This window comes from Bombus vosnesenskii, unplaced genomic scaffold (genome assembly GCF_011952255.1).
Source record: "Bombus vosnesenskii isolate JDL3184/JDL3185 unplaced genomic scaffold, Bvos_JDL3184-5_v1.1 scf7180000013302, whole genome shotgun sequence".
In the NCBI taxonomy this organism is placed as follows: Eukaryota; Metazoa; Arthropoda; class Insecta; order Hymenoptera; family Apidae; genus Bombus; species Bombus vosnesenskii.
Genome location: NW_022882951.1, coordinates 2,622,133 through 2,641,491, shown reverse-complemented (window position 1 = coordinate 2,641,491; position 19,359 = coordinate 2,622,133). Strand labels below are relative to the sequence as shown.

At 39.0% G+C, this 19,359-nt stretch overlaps 1 protein-coding gene across 2 annotated transcripts in view; it reads left to right on the top strand.

Annotated features, from left to right (window-relative positions):
- The first annotated feature begins 3,657 nt into the window (after positions 1–3,657).
- The window catches only part of LOC117234135 (titin-like), a 56,431-nt gene continuing 40,729 nt past the window's right edge, over positions 3,658–19,359 (top strand). The window contains exon 1 of one of the 2 annotated variants that reach the window (XM_033495064.1): positions 3,658–3,918. The gene's annotated coding sequence lies outside the window, so the exon portion shown is untranslated. The remainder of the gene's footprint in view (positions 3,919–19,359) is intronic. The other variant, XM_033495065.1, reaches the window with a different exon arrangement.

The following is a 19,359-nucleotide window of genomic DNA, read 5'->3' as shown; positions in this document are numbered from 1 at the left end:
TTACAATCAATTCTCATTGAGAATTATAAGTAAATTATTCTGGCGTGGTACTACAACTTGGATAATAAGTGTTTATCGTATGTTTGATTCTAGTTGAATCTAATGCTTAAATCTAAAGGGTAATGTCCTTTTAGTCTGCGGATCTGATCCGTCGTGTCAAGTAATTGGCTCACTAATGGGTTTTGGTGGATGTTAACTCTTATGTTATATCTGTTACTGAATTTGGATATTTCTTCTTTAACTGTAGGTATCTTAATTGTATACAGATGATTACAATTAAATCGACACGGCGAAAAGGAAAGTAATGTTTCTACCTAATAATAGAAATCGATATTAATTTTCTCAAAAACGACCAAAACTAATTTTCTTCTTCTAATCTAACTTTGATAGGTTTGATAGCTTTGTTTTAAGTATCGACAAGATACATACGATTCTTGATCGATAGTAATTTTATCCAATGTTCAAAGTCTACTGTACTGGATCCACTCTGCTATTATCGAAGCGTGTGCACCGGTAGTTTCTGATTTAAGACGACAGCGAACGCGTCGCGTCCCGCTACTTCCGGTTCGACGTCCGATAACTCGATCGTAAATTTCGCCAGCGAGTCACCCCCGCGCGAATTCGCAGCTCGTAAAGCAACACGTACGCGTGTTATAATCGTGACTGTATTGCCTGCTATGTATTCCACTCGGTTCTGTTTTGTTCTCTTCCATTCGCCGGTGTGCATCGACTTGCCCGGAAATTACTCTGTTCTCCGCGTGACGCGGCATTTCTCCCGAGGCACGTGCGAATTTATTCCGCCATTAAATATTGCAGACGCTCGTTGAATCGTGTGTCACGATTCTGTCACCGATCTGTCACCGAAGTTCTATCCAAGTTTAGTCTGGTAAACTGCTCTACCACGTTAGGAGATAAACGTGGAAGTAATAAATGTGGAGGTGATAAGCGATGAACGTTGAGAGATTGATAAGACGAGAGAGGAATGTCAAAGAAAACGGTAGATACAAATTAGAAAAGACGAATTAACAGACGCGAACAGAAGGAGGGTTTGAAGACGATGGACGCTGCACGAGGCGATCGTAATTATTTTTTCAACACACAAACGAGCACGAAAGCGAACCGAAGGTACGAAAGGAAGAGGAGTGAATTATTAACGTACGGTGAGGTCAACGATGTGCATCCAACTGTCCGTTGATGCAGCTTAGTCCCTTTTCCTCTCGGTTTCTTCTCCTTTCCCCTCGCCTTTTTCAACGAACAAATGCGAAATTCTTCCAGATAGAACGTATCGTCTAGGAATCGAGGAAGAAGCAGCACGGTCGAGGGCACAGCTACTGAGATAATCATCTGATCGATGATTCTTTTTTCTCTTCCCTTTGTTTGCACATTTGTAACCACACGGTTTCCTCGACTTTGATATTTATTATATCATTGGCGTTAAGAATATCAGAATTTCCTCCAATCGATACTACTCTCGTGTAAATGCTCTTCTAATACACCTCTTTATAACTTCGAAATCTTTTTCACATCTTACAAACAATTGCTAAAATATAATCTATTTTACTATTATACTTTTATTTTAATTGCCTATTTATGTAGTTTATATTTCTATCATTCGCGTATTAGCATAATGAATTCGTTAGCCAAGCACGATTAAAGTTAATGGTAGCGACTTTATGTAATCAGACGTTACACGCTGTCCAACAGTGAAATAATTACGTAAGCATCGACAAAATGTTTCGAAAATTTATAACGACGATCATGAGCTCGCGTATGCGGGGAAAGCTAGCGACAAAAGTACGAATTTATTGTTCCATTATGTCCAATATATATCGTCCAATTATGTCTGAAAATATATTACTATTACGCTTAACCACGTAATTACCGGGCGGACGCAAACGAAACGTAATGGGCCGTACGATTAACTTGCGTAATGCGAAGAAAAATTTGCAAAAAAAGTGAATGATTTACGCAAACTATGTAACAGTTCTGAGTTTTTCTTGGAACAACGATCGTAGAACATTTCCATGTTACCGTTTAATTCCTTATTCATCGACTTTTTATTTAGAATGAAAAACAAAAGTGGCGCCGCATAAGAGAAAATTGCTGGCAGAATTCAACACCGAGGAGTATGTTTGTCTCTGCTCAGTGAATTGGAACTTTTATGAGAACTGTTCAAAAGATTTATTATAGTGGAGATTACACCGAGTATTGGGTGTTTTAATCGCATTAAAAACCGCTTTATGATTTATATTATTTTACTGAAATTAAGGAATAATCTTGACGATAACTTCTCATACGATGATCGTATCGATTCTTCGTAGCAACATTTTCATTAAAATATCGAAGAATCAAGTTCTTCAAGACCCGAGAAACTAGAAATCATAAACAAGCGGAAGAGATCATTCATACGCCAATGCGGCGCCAGGATTAGGCGAACGAGAATACCCACAGGTGAATAGTGTTCAAGATGAAAAGGAACAGGTTCACGAAGGGGGTTGGCCGGTAATCCTGTACGTCTTCGATAATAATTTTGAGTGCTCCGGAGATTATTATACACTGTACACTGTACTAGTTTCAAGGGACACTTCCAAATTACACCTCGAGATAATAAATTATGAAAGGAAAACGTAATAAAATCGCTGCCAGGATGTCTCGATGTCGTGATGTATAGAATATCGTATAAAAAAAGAGCGGAAATAATTACATAAGACATTGCAAGGATAGTAATTGAACTTCGAAATTACATAGTAATTTCGAGTAAACATATTTCAATATACTTCATTATGTAAACAATATATTTGTTTTTACGTTAAGTCGCATCTGATTCATAATAGATAATTTGTTAGAAGATTGTGCAATAGATAATATTCATATATTCAGCTTAATTGCACTTTATATATGTAAACTGCCACTTTAGAAACAAATTGTAGCATATGGAAGTTGAATTGAATCTCTATCGGCGCTCTAACCTTTTGAAAGATACGAACACATATGAGAAAACCTAATACATATTCCTTCGATTCAAGCGCTATTTCAAAAAATACAAAACTGTAATATACGAGCATTACACTTTTCAGAGATTTCAAAATATGTTCCAAGTATTCTCTATCCCGTTTAATATCTGCAACTATACTTTAGATAAAAACGACCGAGAGATAAGAAACTCCTTTTAGCTTTGATGAATTCGTTCCTAAAAGAATTAAACCCTCGGAACAATAGAAATAAATGAAATAAAATAAATAAAGAACCACGAATAAAATTAGACCAAAGGAACATGAATCGTGAAATCCACCTTCTGCAATTTCCCAAAAAATTCAAATAAATTCCACAGCTTGCACCATCGCAATTCACTGAATTCAACGTAGAAACCCTGCTTATTGAAAAAAAAATCCCTTCTTACGCCACTGTAATAAACACCGGCTGAATCGGGTGTCAGATGAGGTGCTGCCACCTGAGCAGGAAAATCCGCAGGTGGACGAATCGGGTGTGCATGGGACGTCGTGAAAACAAGCAGGTCCACGTAAGAGGGTTGCCGGTTGGTTCCCCCACCATGAGACCCAATTCACCATGGTGGGGGTTTCTCGACGCATGCGCACGGTGTCCTGGGTCCTGTGACCGAGAGCAGCGGCCAGTTCGGGGGCCCAAAGTCTGTTTCCATCGCGAGGGAAGGCCTCGGATCGCGCTCGTCTCGTCAGCGTCCGGTCAGTCCGTGTTTTCCCGCGTTTCTTTCGTCACGTCGCGATTTTTCACCCCGAAATTGGTCGTCGTAAACTGCTCGCGCGAGTGTACACGTGATCCAAAGGATATCAGAGAGACACTCACGGTGAAACTTGTTCAATACGTTTCAAAGGATCCAGAAACGATCGTTGTGTTTACCAGTGTGCCAAGTGTCATGGGGATCTAGGAACGCCGGCGAGGGTGAGTCTGTTCGCGCTACTGGAAATTTTGCGTTCTACGATAAATTCTCGGATACTCTGCAATTGAGATTGAGAATGTTTAACGAGTGATCGATATTGGTGATCGTTGATTTTATTGGACCAGGAAGACGTGTGTTTTTCTGTCATGTTGAAGGTAGATCCTTTGAGAAAAATCAGTCGTGGTACAAGTTGGTCGATGTATGTACATATATGCATTAATTATAGGGATGTTCGTATCAGATAGTAGGCTGAGAGTAGGTGTTGCCGTTATGCTCGTAACAGCAGGCACCCTACGGAAACGAGTTAAGGTCTAGGAATTAATTTCATTGAGTTCCCTGCTGCAAATGAGTTGCGCTGTAACAAAGAAAGTGGCTGGCAGGAGCACTGACCGGTTATTCGAATGCACGATACGGTGATAAAATCGGCGATCTTTCGCTTCTAAACGCCCTTTGTTCAGTCTGTGTTGCATAAAAACGCAAAGTGCGTTAGATCGAACAGACTATATAGAGACGTAGAAGTCTCTTTACACGGAATGATTATAGCGTGGCTAAAAATAGACAGTCTCGTGTCATGGAAAATCTTAATTAGGGTCGTAATGTCAAACCAAACGATGCGAGTTACTGTTGCGATTAGTATTTATAAGAAAATCGGAAAGCTGTTGGAAACAATTTTCTCTCTCGCGATAGTTTTAATGATACTTCAAATCTAATAATTATCTGCATAATTACACTACGTGGTCTGATAATCGTAAGTTCCATTTAATTAGTTGTTATAGTAGGATTTTAAAAAGATCCTAACCATAAAAATTAATATCACGAAGCTCGTAAACTTAAATAATTAAAGAACATTTTTTTAAAGCAATACATAGGAATGTAACAAAAATAGGAGATCTTCTTAAACGTTACTATTTCCCCAGTAATTTAATTTAAGACGAAGGTCTATAAAATTTACTTTCAAGCTTACCGGGCGTCATCATCTGGCCTTAAATAACTGCTTATAAACCTCTCCAATGATCAACGATCCAAGACGACTCTTACTACTTCCTTAAGATTCTCAAGGACACTTGAAATAGAATTTCAAGATATAGAACAGACGCCGAAGATCATTTCAATTACATTTCAAGATTGTTTCATTGATCTTTCCAACGTTAATGAACAAGTTCAATGACAAATCTTTTTAAATTGATCAATGAAATTGTCCGTATTGTTCGATAAACAGCTATGACGAAGTTACGGCTTTGCATGGGTTAGGCAGACGATCGGAGGATCGGTTAGGGCATTTGAAATTGTGATTCCAGGCGTGTCCAGGAAGGGGAGGTTAGGCCGAACGGACGGACGTGCTCCTTTCTACGTGCGCGTCTGTACAGATGGAGTCATGCTAGGCTAATACGCCGAACGAATGCGTCGCGGCTAGATGGTGGAATCTTAAGTGTCTTCTAAGTGTCCTGAGATCTCTTTCGCAGGATAAAGAACCCAACAGTGTATAGACTCTAGAGAAATTATCGTATGTGTGCCATGGCTAGGGGAAGCAATTACCGGAATCGGATGCTTATATCTTCTTATACTTTCTTCGATTCGCTTCATTAGTTCGAATGGGTAGAATTTTTGGACGGCGGAAACATTTACGCAATTTTCTCGTTTTGAACTCGAGAGCGTGTATATGAAATTTTTAGAGATATTTGCAAAAGTTGTATAATACTTGAACCTGTTGAATTCTTTGAGCTATTTTCGATTCAATCGCATGTTTCTATGGCTAAAATGTTTCTTTAAATTTGAAGATAAAACAGAGGAATCGTTATTGATACGTGTAATCTCACGTAATCTCTGCATAGAACGTTCTCAAAACGTTAATAGTTTTTATCTGCCGAAACAGGAGTGAGATCGAGGCTTAAAAAAGCCTCGAGAAATACAACGCGGTTAATGACGTTGTCAATTTCCTTAGAGAAGTTTCAGTGGATTTTAGGCTAATTTAGAAAAAGCTTTTCTTGGCTATTGACAGTTATACCCATTAAGTAGAGTCTAAATCGATGACAATTAGCGGGAAGTCAAGATTTTCTTAAATATTGGTAATTATCTGCTTGTAAATGAATCCCAGGTACGGCGTAATTCGTTGAAAATTAAGATTTTCTTGGCTATGGTAATTATCTGTCAGAGTGAGTTGTAAGTTGTTGCTCAGTTTCTACAGTATCTTTATATATCCCTATGTACAGATCTACGTGTATAGTAGATACGCGCAGTAAATTCAACTTGAATATCTTATCAGAAGGAAAGGATAATTTTCACATGGAATTGGTCGACGAGATGAATTTAAATATTCCACTTCTATAAAAGATAGGAAATATATCTTATCGTATTTGGTATCTGTGATCTTCGTAATACAGAAATCAATCAAAAATTGATCCATCTTGTCTCACTGCATGTTCCAACCACCCACTGAATATCCGTCGCACTATATCACGAGGCGATCCTGCAGAAACAAAAATTTCCTCGCCATTCACGCCGACACCATTATTCATCAATCGTGTTCCTGGCGAAATTTCGCCAGGCTTTGGACTCGAGGCCGGTCCGTGGCTCGCTCAATCGTTTCCATGTGTTTTGCATATGAGATCGAAAGTGTATACGTGGTGCACACGGAACGTGGGGAAACGCTTTGTCGTATTGGTGGCGTGCACGTGTGTGTAGAGTAGCCATGAAATGCAGTCGAACCGGCTGTAGAAGACGCGTGCATCGTGGCCCAGGCAGAGCTGTGAGCTTCGTGGGTCCAGTGTTCACGGGACACGCTGGTTGCGGATTTTTTAAAGATCTTCCTTGTTACGGATCGGAAACGGGGGTTCGAACGTAAATAAAAGATCCGCGGTTCGCCTTGATGTCTGAAATTCCATCGACCTCCACGTTAACTCGCGCGCGCGAGTTTCACATGGTGAAAAGGTTTTCGTCGAATTCATTAGGAAAAGGAAATACCCTGACGAATCTGTGGTTTGCTCACGATGTTTGCGCTTCTCCTTCTTTTCCGTTTATTCCAAGCCTTTTTAATTATTCTTCTTGGTTCCTTGAAAATGATTTTGACTCTTAAAGAAATGTCATTGAAGCAGCTTCTCGTCTTAAAAATAACCACTGTTTCCAACAAAATCTCTCGTTCGACCGATTTCTCAACTTTTCAACGAATTCTACCTCTAACGAAACACTACCGAACCAATTCTTCGAATAAAAGCTAAAAGTTTCGAACGATTCGCTTTACACACATACGTAAGACGGCTGTCTTTATGCGTTGTTTTGTAGTACGGTCGAAACGCCACGAAGCAGCAAAGAAAACGAGAAGAGAAGAGAGTGAAAAGAAAGAAAGAAAGAAAGAAGAGAACGAACCGACTAAGAAAGGCGACGTAGGAAAGTCGTTGCACTGCGAACAGCTCAAGATCCATGATGCTGCGCCACGCGGCGAACAATGGACTCTGACGTCACTTCGAGGCTACACCTGCGGCGCTACACTTGTATGTGCAACGAGCCACCGACAAACCACCCCGCGGTGCGTGCTCCGATTCACAGCGGCCTGTTCGATTTCAAAACGGCCACCGGATCGAAAATAGCTGGCTACGTGCGTATGTGCCTTGCCACGGTTATGCTTCGCTGTTTATCGAACACCGCGAGTAATACGAGCTCCGTTCTTGCCTCGAAGGAGAAAACGAGACTCGATCTCACAATCCTAGAACGTTACGATCGGTCTCTCGAGATGTTAGAAACGAAGATTTTAATTGTACGTAGATTTTTTTAACGGTGTAAGCGGGGAATTCCATTTTAGGTCTTTTTGATATGAGAAGTTGAAATTCTAATTATCTAAAAAGGTACTCGAACGTTAATTTTCACAAATACAATACGAATAATTCTGCAACGGGAACTGTAAATGGAAAATGTACGAAGAAACCCTTCGTATTTGCTTGTTTTCTTTCCTCGAAAATAAGCATCCATTATATCGATCCAGAACGATTTACGGTACACTTTTGCAAGTGAAGCAATCAAACTTCATTTCGTCCGTTACGTTGGCTAAAAGAGTGAACCGACTTTCGTCCGTACGCTAACGAGGAAAATCATTTCTGTGGGGACTTTCATAACGATGAAACGATTTCAACGAATATAATGATCGGTCACAATCGTGGCTCGTACCGTTCGATTATGTAAAAGTTCGTATAAAGACCGTGTCGAATTGTGATCTGTGCGCCACGAAACGTGTTCCATACGCAACACTATTTACGTAAGCACGCACATACGACGATCAATCGCAAAAGGAACATTTATTAACATCGATGCATCTGTAAATGGAAAGCGCCATCATCCAAACGCGTTGCACGTAATGTTTTATAATAAACGTTATCACGTTTGTTATGTCATGAGATAGTCGGTTGACGTGAATTATTTGTAACTGCGATAAACGTTTATTTTTCGTTAGAGATATTTCTAGTTACAAATGATTACGGATAAATTGTAATTTAAAATAAACGATTTTCATTTATTTTATGTAATATATGCACATATATATGCATTTACAATTTCGACAATTATGTTGAGGGTATTCGATGTATAAACAGAGAAAACACGTGGATAAATTGTAAGGCAGAAAATATATTTAAATAGAAGTGTAATTATAAGTAAGAATACAATTTGAGCTGGTCCAGATCCGCACGCTAGCTGTGTTACCCAATAACTGAAAACTCCGAAGCCAACGTCGCCTGTCTACCGTTTACGGTCTGTCTTCGTCGCAGTCTTTTGTCTGCACGCTGTCGATGACTTCAGTGCTTGAGAAAACTAAAAAGACCAGATGTAGAGTTTTCTTAGAAGTGATGACCACTTCAACAGATTCGATAAACATCTCATTTTTTCTTTCATTCTTCACTCGAAAGACGTACATTTTTTAGTAATTTCAATCTCCTGTTCTTACTAATACTTTTTAGAAGTAGAACAGAGAATATTTTTCAGCTATTTTAATTTAAAAAGTTTAGTCTAATTTAATCTTGAAATTGTTTAAACGACCGCAATTTCTGAATCGCGCGATATTATATTTTCAACCAGGACAGGTATCTGATCTTTCGAGCTTCTTGGATACGTTCAATCCGCATTCTTCATCCTGTTCGGTATGCTGTTCGTATCCTGTTCGACAATACGCAAGTAATCAAACCGATAAACGTTTAGTCATTTATAACGCGTTACTTTATCTCGCAATTATGGCTGATTCGCATGATTTTCCTTTGAAAAAGGCAGTAAAAAGGCCCGAGCGAATAACGAAGGGCTTTCAAGTAAGACACGAATCGATTCATTGTAGTTCTAAAATATTCATCAACGATCATATGTTTTCACGTATGTGGAGAAATACCCAACGATCGAGTAAGAAGACCTTCATTTAATCTCCGATCTCGAATTCTGAAATTTTTCATTATTAATTTTGTATTGATTATTTTTAATCGATAATTTGATAGATTCATTCAAGTATCGATAATATCATAATTATCTAAATACATAATTTGATACATTCAAAGTTGAGATATTCTCTATCGTTAAAAAATGTTATCCAGAACATCTTCGACCCGACAAACACGAAATGTTTTTCTGCTATTTCACAGGGAGATCCACTCAATCGGTTTCATTTTACACGTAAACCGTTGAACTCGAAAGATCGTCCTCCTTTTCTGAAAAGAGATCTTATCCGACTCGAGTTTAAGACGTCCTCTTTTTATCAAATTCTACGCAAACAACTTTTTAAAGTCAAAACGATTCCTACGTAGAAAGAAACGTCGATCCAAACGATAGATGAGCGAAGACGGTCCGAGACGTACGATCACATTTTTCGCGTATCGTTGTAGGACACGACGTTTTTCGTACGTATCGATCGAGTAAGGGGAGACTTTCACCATTTAAAATTCGTCCGGCTGGCAGAGGCGAGTCATCGTTCAGCCAGTTCCACCGACCGGATCGAGAAGGAGGCCTCGCTAAATACCTTATTACTTTTGAATTAACATATCGGTACCAAGGTAACAGGACTTCTTCGAGAGCTCGGTCGCGGATTCTTCGGCGATCGTTGGACCGGCAGGAGCCGCTATTTTTTGGGTCACCAGAGAGATTCCCCTTGTTTGACGTTTACACTTTCAACACGTTGATCGCCACGTGAATTTTAGGTACATGTACATTTTGCCCTGCGAGCAAATTCAATAAATCGAAATATGCTGCAGCGTAGCATTTAACTTGTGCACTCTTTTTCACGCAAAGTTACCTAAACTATTATCGAACCATCGTTGAAAATTTTTTACACGCAACAATTTCACTGTTTGAGAATATCTTCACGCGTCGTTTCATTCTGTCTTTTAACGAAATAAACGACGCGTTTGAAATGAAGTCGAAATGAAATCCACTTGAAATCGCACGAGTAAGACAAGCGATCGCTGTCAAGTCAGTGACGGAGAAAAGGTACGCGGCTGAAAAGAAATCCGCGGAAATCGGGACGAGTCGAATTGAGAACACGCGTTCCAAGAATACTCGGACACCTTCGGTATCATTAGAACAAACTGTTGTCTTCGTAGATTTAACTCGTCTCTATTAATCAGTTACCTTACTACGGTGAGAAATTATACCTGTTGTTAATATTTCAAACTTTTGCATAAATTTCAGTGTGAAATCGTAAACGATATCCAAAGAATGGAAATTCGAAGCGATTAGATCGTGCGATATTTTCGCTAAATATTTTCAGAAAATAAAGATATTAGGGAAGATATAAAAACCTGATGCTAGGGTTCAACTTTAATTCTGAAATATTAGATATTCTCTCGATCACAGAAAAATAACAGCGGCCTATCGAACTCACTTTCATCGAAGACACGCTAAATGGACTGAAAGAAAAATCTTGTTCCATTCCATTGTCTCATCGAGACAATGAAAAAAAAAACCGGCTCGTCGAAACGAGACAAGGATAGAACGATACGCAGAAACGAATATCCATCGCGCATCACGAAACGAAACGGCAATTACCATAGTCGGATAGGGGAGACACTAAGCTGAAAAACGGCGAGTCGTACTCGAAAGTAACCAGCTGCGTTGATAGAAACTCAAATGAAAGCTGCTAAGTGAGTAATCAAGCAACAGGAGGATTTCTTCTGTCCATCCATGGGGCGCAACAGGTTTTTCTCCCGCCTAGAAATCCCCCAGTCACGAGGTCTATTCGTGATCGATCCTTTTAGTCGTGATATTCGAGAAGACAAGGGAAACGTTCGTTTTAGTTATATTGTCTATTATGAATAATTTTAAATTTTACACAGATGCCGCGTATGGAGGCTTTGCAACATGTATGACAATTTACGCTCGAGAACGTTCGTTCTTTCGAAGAAGAAACGTTCGAGGATTCAGCATGATTATATTCGATGAGTTTTATCGCTTTAATTTATTTGGCAATATCGTTGAAAATGTTTAGCGTAACGAACAATCGTTTCGTTCGTATAACTTTCAATTAAATTCATTCGTAGAATTTTTCCCAAATATTTCAACTCGTACTCAAACGGTTCGACCACGTAAAGCCACAAGAACAGGTTGTGAAAGGCCGAAGGATCTCATTCCACAACCGCGACCTCCGATAACTATACAGTATAAGCAACTAGACCAGCGGACAATCGTTGTCCTCGAACGGTTCAATTAGACGAAGAGACAGTTAGGTTGCGTTGTCGGTTGATTACGATTGCATCAACATCTTCCTGTCTGTACGCGTTGTGGTGCTCTCGTTTCCATCTGGTTCCGTGACGTTCCAGTTTCCGTGGAAACGGTAATCGTTGTTCGACGCGAGGGGTGTCAGGAAGAAGACGAGAAGAAAGAAGAAAAACAAAGGGAAACGTCCTTGACGATACCGTTAGGGCAAAAAAAAGGTTGATCAAGTCGCGTTCACACTTGCCACGAGTCGAAATCGGAATGTTAATGGCGGCGTTTCAGCTTCCTGTTGAGTTAGCGCTTCTAAGGAATCGTATTTTCCGCATTCAAATCGAACGATGTAAACATAAATGGAAAAACAAACGAATAATTATATAAAACATCGGCGGTAATAAAATTTTGCCATTAAATTGATTATCACCAATTGATCTGTACGATTCGAACATCTAATAATCACGTTTTACGCTAATATTAATCTCTTTGACGAGATAATTACCATACAATTGTCAACATTTTCAAGAGTTAACGAAACCATCAATAAGAAGCACGACACAAAATCACGATCCCTGAGATAACATAGAACATAATTACGTGGTTTAAGTAACGAAATTATCATTAAGAGTAATTGAACAATGAAAGATACTTAGCAAGTAATGAACGTTTAATCGCCAAGGAAAAGTGATCACTGAATTTCGCTGCAAATTACTTCTGATTAATTAGAATCTGATAAGTATACCGCCAACTACGACTCTCGTCTCTAATTATACTAATCATTGAGTGACTTCCAACTCTCTCATTTCCTTCCTCTCTTAATTTTACCTGTTTGCTTGTCTAACGATCAAGAATGTCGTTGATTGTCCGACTAATCGTATCTAACCGGATCGTACGAATCGTTTGATCGAACAACACGAAGAAATTGACCTCGATGATGTCATGGAAACTACGTAGAGAAAGATGTTCAGCTTTCCTCGCGATAATACGCGACTGTTTCTGATTAATCGACGATTTCTTGTTCTCGTATCCTTCTTCTGGCATCAATGTCGCCGTACATGATCGAACGTTTCACATAAGAAAGAGCTAATGAAATACGAGGAAAGTATAAAAATTTGGTCGTGAAATATCTACCTTATCTATTTGAAATATCTACTCTGTGAAAAATTTACCTATGTTCTATCAAACGAAAGAGAATAAAGCTGATCGAATGAATTAAATTAACCTTTCCATAGTGGAATTGTCGCGGTTACATCGATGTAGCCGTCCTTGATGATGCAGCCGAGATTCCATTAAAGGTTGAGCCGAGCTTTCTCCGAGCATAAGTCATTCCGAATTCCTGGCAATCGCGAACGAGCACGGTAACCACAACTCGAAAGTGCATTCGAATTCCTGCTTTTCCCCTTGCACGCGAAAATTATCGAGAATTTTCCTTTTACCACATAAACTGTTTCTGTTTCTTTTTCTAACGAAGAAAGTTTCGCTTTTACGTATACAGTTCCCAGGATGATTAAAATCGATCGAACTTCGTAGTTCCTTTCATGCAGAGTTACTTTCGATTATTTATTTCCTGTATTATTCATAAAAGAGAATAAAGATATCGGATAGGATACGTAAAATAATACGTTTTACGAAGCATCGATAGGTATAAGAAATTTACCATTGCGGATAATTGGCGTGAAATTTAATGGTGTAGTACTTTTAGTTGCTTTATTATCTACCCAGTGACTCTGTGTTTTCGTGTGTAAATCATTTTTCTGTGGGTGAACGCCGATGGTAGGAAATAATACAACTCATTATTGTTGCAAAAGAAGTTTAATAGGAAATGATTAATAAGCTAGTTAACGCCAAATTTATGAAGCGTCAAACAGCAGGCGTTGCAGAGTTATAAACGGGTCACTTTGGTTTTGTCTAACACGCGATATTATCATTTTTCCCTGGCTTCATTTTTTAATTCCATTCCACCTCTTTAACGTTATATCGCGATATGTATATTTTCCATATTTTATTTTATTTATTTATCACGGTGTCGCTACGTGATTCTGATACCGTAGAAAGTGATCTATTTAACTTTCAATTTTCAAATTAATGCAAAATACTGCGACTGTTGGAGGATTAACTTAAGAAAACGAAATTGATATCTGTTGTTGGTATAATAATTGACTTATATAAAAAATTGGTCAATTTATGGACAAAATGATAGTTATTTATTATCGTTCATTTACGTAACGGTTACGATGTTATAATTTATATATATTTTTCTTGTCACTTATTATACGGACAATCCATCACGGCTGTCTTCCTACTTTCAAAATATCTTTCTATTTTTAATTCGCGTAACTGTAATTGCCCGCATGTTCTTATTCCCCTAACAGGTCAACCGTTGATGACGGAAGTTCAACAAACGTGCACGACGCACCTAGTTATTTCGATTGTATAACCTACTCTCGTCTTTCGCGACCACCTCTCGTGCAGGCATTCAAGATCGTTCCACATATTCCCACAGGAATTCCCTCGAAATGCCATTCTTTCCTTTACAATACGTTATCACAGAAGAGACCTCGATCATAGTATCAAACCAGCCTATTCTACCCTCTTGAGGAACGCCGGATAACCAAACTGCTTTCCCAGCGATAAAACCAACGTTTCATTGCTTTCAACTCTTTACAACAGCCGACCGATATTCATCCTGGCGGGATTACCCGGATTGCTAATCTCCTTCGACGTTGGTAGATAAAATTTTATATATAGAATCCGCGTAAGAAAGCGCGGTTTAATATTGCAAAATTAATATATTCGTAAAAATTCGCATAGATGTCTCGTAGTCTAACAGCGAACATCCTAAACGTATCGAGTACAAGGATTCGCCACTTCCAAAGAAGCTGACGCGCAAAGTCCATAGACCGCCGTACCTTCCAGGCGGATGCAATTCATAGAAACCATGGTCGAAGGTGATCTTTCGCGTCTGGAACTTTTTAGTCTCTCGAATCTTGGCGCGATCTCTCCTCTTTCTCTCGACCAACGGCTCGAGCAACCTGGACAAGAGGTCCATTGTCGGATCGGCTGAGATCGTATTGTCAGTCGTGGGGAACTGAATTCTCTGGCCAGTGGAACGAAACTGTAACGCCAGCTCGGTTGTTGGACCGCATGCCTACAGCCGATCGGACATTGGCAGCATGCAAGTGAAAGTGTCGCCCGGGTCCCATTCTCTGTACGCTGAAACGCGCACGGTTCGCGTGTACACACGCCTGCCTGTTGCTAGAAATCCGCCATGCCTGTCTCTGTTGCCATAGCGAGCTAGTCGAGCACTATGATACCATCCTGTATTCCTGTTCCTGTTCTCGCGTTCCGCCCGGTATCGCGTGTCCATATGCAACCATGGTGAGAAAAGTGGACCCGGCTCGACGAAAAGGTGTTGATCTTCTCCCATAAAAGCGGTCGGGTTCGATGCACCGATGGTGTACGTGTGCTGCTTTAACCCCGTAACGTACATGCAATTTTCTCCAGCCAACCAGTTGAAAATGCACAATTTTATTTTTAACGGAATTATTTTTTGGTTAAATAATACATCAATAATAAAGAATAATGCAATACCGTAGCTTGCGTTTTCAATAGAATGGAACGCAAGCTATGAAGTGAAAGAAAGCAAGTGTTTCTATAAATACGGAAACGCTATCGTTTGTTACTACAAAAAATGGTTCGCTGCTCCTATGTACACGTTAAAAGATTAGGTAGCTTGTTGCAGGGATATTAGAGGTAGTGTATGGTTTTCGAGAATGCGATAGAAAGGATAAGAAGGTTTTGTAGGATCATAGGGCTTCTTGGACGAGGTTTTGTTTCTTCGTTTTAGGGAGCGATTTTGGTTAGATGGAATTATTGGGCGGTAGTGTAATTTTAGATCCATACTTCAGGTACGGTTCATACTTAATTTCATGGCTATTAAATATCGCGAAGGAATCCGGAGAACAGTAAAGAACAAAATTACTAGTATTCGGAATTTCGTATCGTCCCCTGCGTTAGGATGATCGATTCGTTGAAATGATCGTGTTCAAACTCGGACAATATGTTACACTAATCTATAGCAATTTCACCTCCAACTCCGTTTCACAATCTCTCCTTTCGCAATATCCATCGTATGACCACACGGTCGTACGAACCAGTTCCAGACCAACGTTTGCTTGTTCCGTCGAATACGAAAGTATTAGGATAGCTGAACGATAACGGAAGTAAAATTACTCGTACTGAAGAAGGCGCAAAATTAATTCTCTCGATCAGCGTTATACCCTACAAAGTTTGTGGAAGTAAGAGGAGAAGGGCGGCGATTCGAAAGCCTGTTCGACATCGAGTCATAAATTCTGAACGATCGCTTTCCATAATAGTAGCGCAGTTTTGCTGATCTTAGATGAATATGGCGGTAATGATAAATGATCCAATCCGAATTGCATTAAATTACTTTCTATCGAGGAAAAAATATTTTTCTTCTTATATTTGGATTTGTAGTAATTGGCAAACTACGGATGTTCGTGCGTCTACGAGAAATTGGAAAATATAGAAAATGCGCGTGATACGACGTAAAAATATATAAAATATCCAAGCTACGATATTCTTTTGTAATATTCGCTAGAGGCGGTAATTTTCTATCCAGATAATTTCCATTTTTTTTTTTTTTAACGATTCGTACAAATACGAATTTACATAATTATCTACGGTCTAGTAATTAGAAATGAAAGATATGCCATATAAATAGCGTGGTTATCTTGCTAAATAAATGGAAATTTCTTTTACCGAAGGTTTCTTCGTCGAATTCTAACGTAGAAACTGGTTCAAAAAAAAAAAAAAGAAAAAAAATAAAGAACAAAAGTTAAGGAAGTCGGAAATCAGTGATTCGAGTGGCAGATTTAATTCCAGACGCGACCGATGCAACTCGAATCGAATTCCAAGTGTAATCCACTTAAGAAACACCCTGCGAGACGACGTTCTCCGAGCGATTTACAGAATATGCAAGCGGCATAACGCCTACAACCGTGCTGGATTGCACGCTCACGGACGGCCTTGAAAATTGCGAAACCGCTCGAAGCGGAAACCGAAAGCGCAACCTCGAGGCTCCATAGAACGGTTTCTAAACTCTCGGCGTCGTGAGCGACTCCCTGTCTCCTACGAACGTGTTCCACTCGTCTGTTTCGTTAGGAACTATTTTATTACGACAAAAGGACGCGCAAAACGGTTAACGATCTTCGATCTGGAAGAAATAATTGGATGAGCCGGTATTATTAACGTGCAAACGTAATACTCGTGAGAGCTATTGTTTTATGTTGAGACCGGATCCCGATGGCTATTTCAGATTCTTATAATAGACTACATAATATAACGAGGTTACTGCATCGATTGATGCGGTTGCGTACAGGGCCGTATGCATTTTAGATCTTTTTCAAATTAAATTGGGAATAAAGTATCGGATTGTCCGCAATATTTGTAACGTGAGTAGCAGCAACGAAGGAAAAAAAAGGAAAAATGATTAGTTCAACGATAAAAATAGTAACAGACATGTGGAGAAGAAGTAACAAACTATGAAGACTATGAAAATGTGAAAGCACAAAAAATAAATAAATACACGACCAGCAGATTACAAAGCTATTCTCGAATGTGAACGTCCTTCGAATTCCTAGGATAATCTCAGGAAAATTGAACCAGATCACAAAGATTAGATAATGTTACTGTTATGTACGAGAATAATTATTGTAAATCAAGGCAGTGCACTCCGATGGAACGGTGCCAAGAATCTCGACACGCAGTTATAATGGAAAATTCATTGGTCGAGAGAGGAAAAGAACGAAGCTGGATCTCAGATGCGAATAGCCGATAGGAAGACAAATTGTTTCCACGTGAATCAGCCATGAATCCAATGTGGACATATGGAATCCAGTCGTGGGTAGTGCGTGTGTAAACTCTGGCACACCATTTGCAATATTCCAATACGTTTCGTTCGTAGCGTAAAATAATATATAATAATATTATCTCAATCGTGCGAAAGGTTCCAGTTTTGATTTATCTATAAAGTTGCTGGAAACTTGGTCGCAGCCAGCGTCAAGTATAGTTTCGTATTGGCGAGCAAAAGTTAGCTATTGAACTCGAGGAAGCCTTCGTTATTCATGAAGCTAGGTCGCCTTGTGCGGGCACGACGATTAATTAACACCGGTGATTACTAATTAGAGAGCACACTGTGTGCGAGATGGCGTTTAATATTAACAATGCTAACGATTCCCAACGACTCGTACACATTTAAATACAAAATCCTCTTCTGTTCGTTAAACACAAACGAATCGAACGTGAAAAATAAATTTATGCGGTACGCTGGAACATTCGTCTATTATTCTCGATGGTTGAAATTCTATGGAAAAACCATGCTCGATTCATTGAGCTTATGGTCGCTACCATTCGTAATCGAGATGGTCATGAATATTGAGTAGATAACAGGGAATTGTTTCTCGCGTACACGCGCGTTTTAATTTCGTTCCATTTATTTATGAGCTAACTGTGTTTCGTAATAGTTTATTAGCTGAATTCGTATATTTTGTGTTTTATATTGCCCCCGTATTTGGTAGAAATTAATTATTCTGTATAGAAATTGTTTGAGATAATATCGTGAAAATATTAATTGGGAAATTTAGATAGTAGCGCTACAAATGACGAAATTTTCTGACGATTATGGTTACGACGATATCAATTACGATTACATTTATATCAGTTACGATTTGATTTTCTCTACCAGAAACAATTTTCTTTGTCAAATCGATAAACTTTCTTCTAATAAGACTTTTTTTTATTATTATTATTTAATTTGTACTTTACAATTTGTCCAGCTGGACATTCGGTAAATTTTTCCAACTTAATTGCTAAATAACACGTGGATGGCTACTCCCAGCGGGATACCATCTTCGAGTTTGACTATTTTATTTCTTTAGTGAGGTCAGCGGGATGTTTTCTTTTTAGTCTTCTTTCTATGAGAGTAATAAGACTTGGACAGCGTAATTACAAAGAATTTACGTACAAGTACAGGTTTAAAGAAAATTCCATTACTTAGAAACGGATTTCATTACATAGAAACAGATTTCATTAGTGAATGAAGGCGTAGCGGCGATTTCAAGGCCGCTTTCACCTTCCTCAACGAAATACCATATTTTTCTACCCTCTGGTTAATGAAGAGTCGATTCAAGGTCATTAAGTAAAAGGCACTTAACAGTTCACGGTTCTTACCAACTGCACGCGGAAAATGTGACGAAGTACTGTTACACATGAATCAAACATGTTAATGGAATAGCTTCGACCGAGCCTACGGAGAATATCTGATAAATTATAAAATGGGAAGATAATTACCTAGAAGATAAATAATACTGCAATGGCAATGAACGTTTCACTCATTCGCAAACCGATTGTAAGTTTGTTTAATCGAACGTGTAACGCGATCTTTCTTTCGGACGACATTTGTGGAAGCTCGTTAATTGATACAACAAAACCACGATACATTCAACAAGGAAACTCGTAGAAACATAGTTGAAATCCCTAGAACATTTTGTCTTAGGACACTAGAATGTCCAACAGTTAATAAACAATAAATTACGAGAGAAAGATAGCTCGACAGCTGCAATTTTTTAATTTCTACAACCGATAAATCATTAACTAAATAATTTCTCTTTATTATACCCACTTCCTTGTGAACGTACAATTGCCAAATGTATGTCACGTTTATTGATCAACGAACCTTAACCGTTTACCTATCG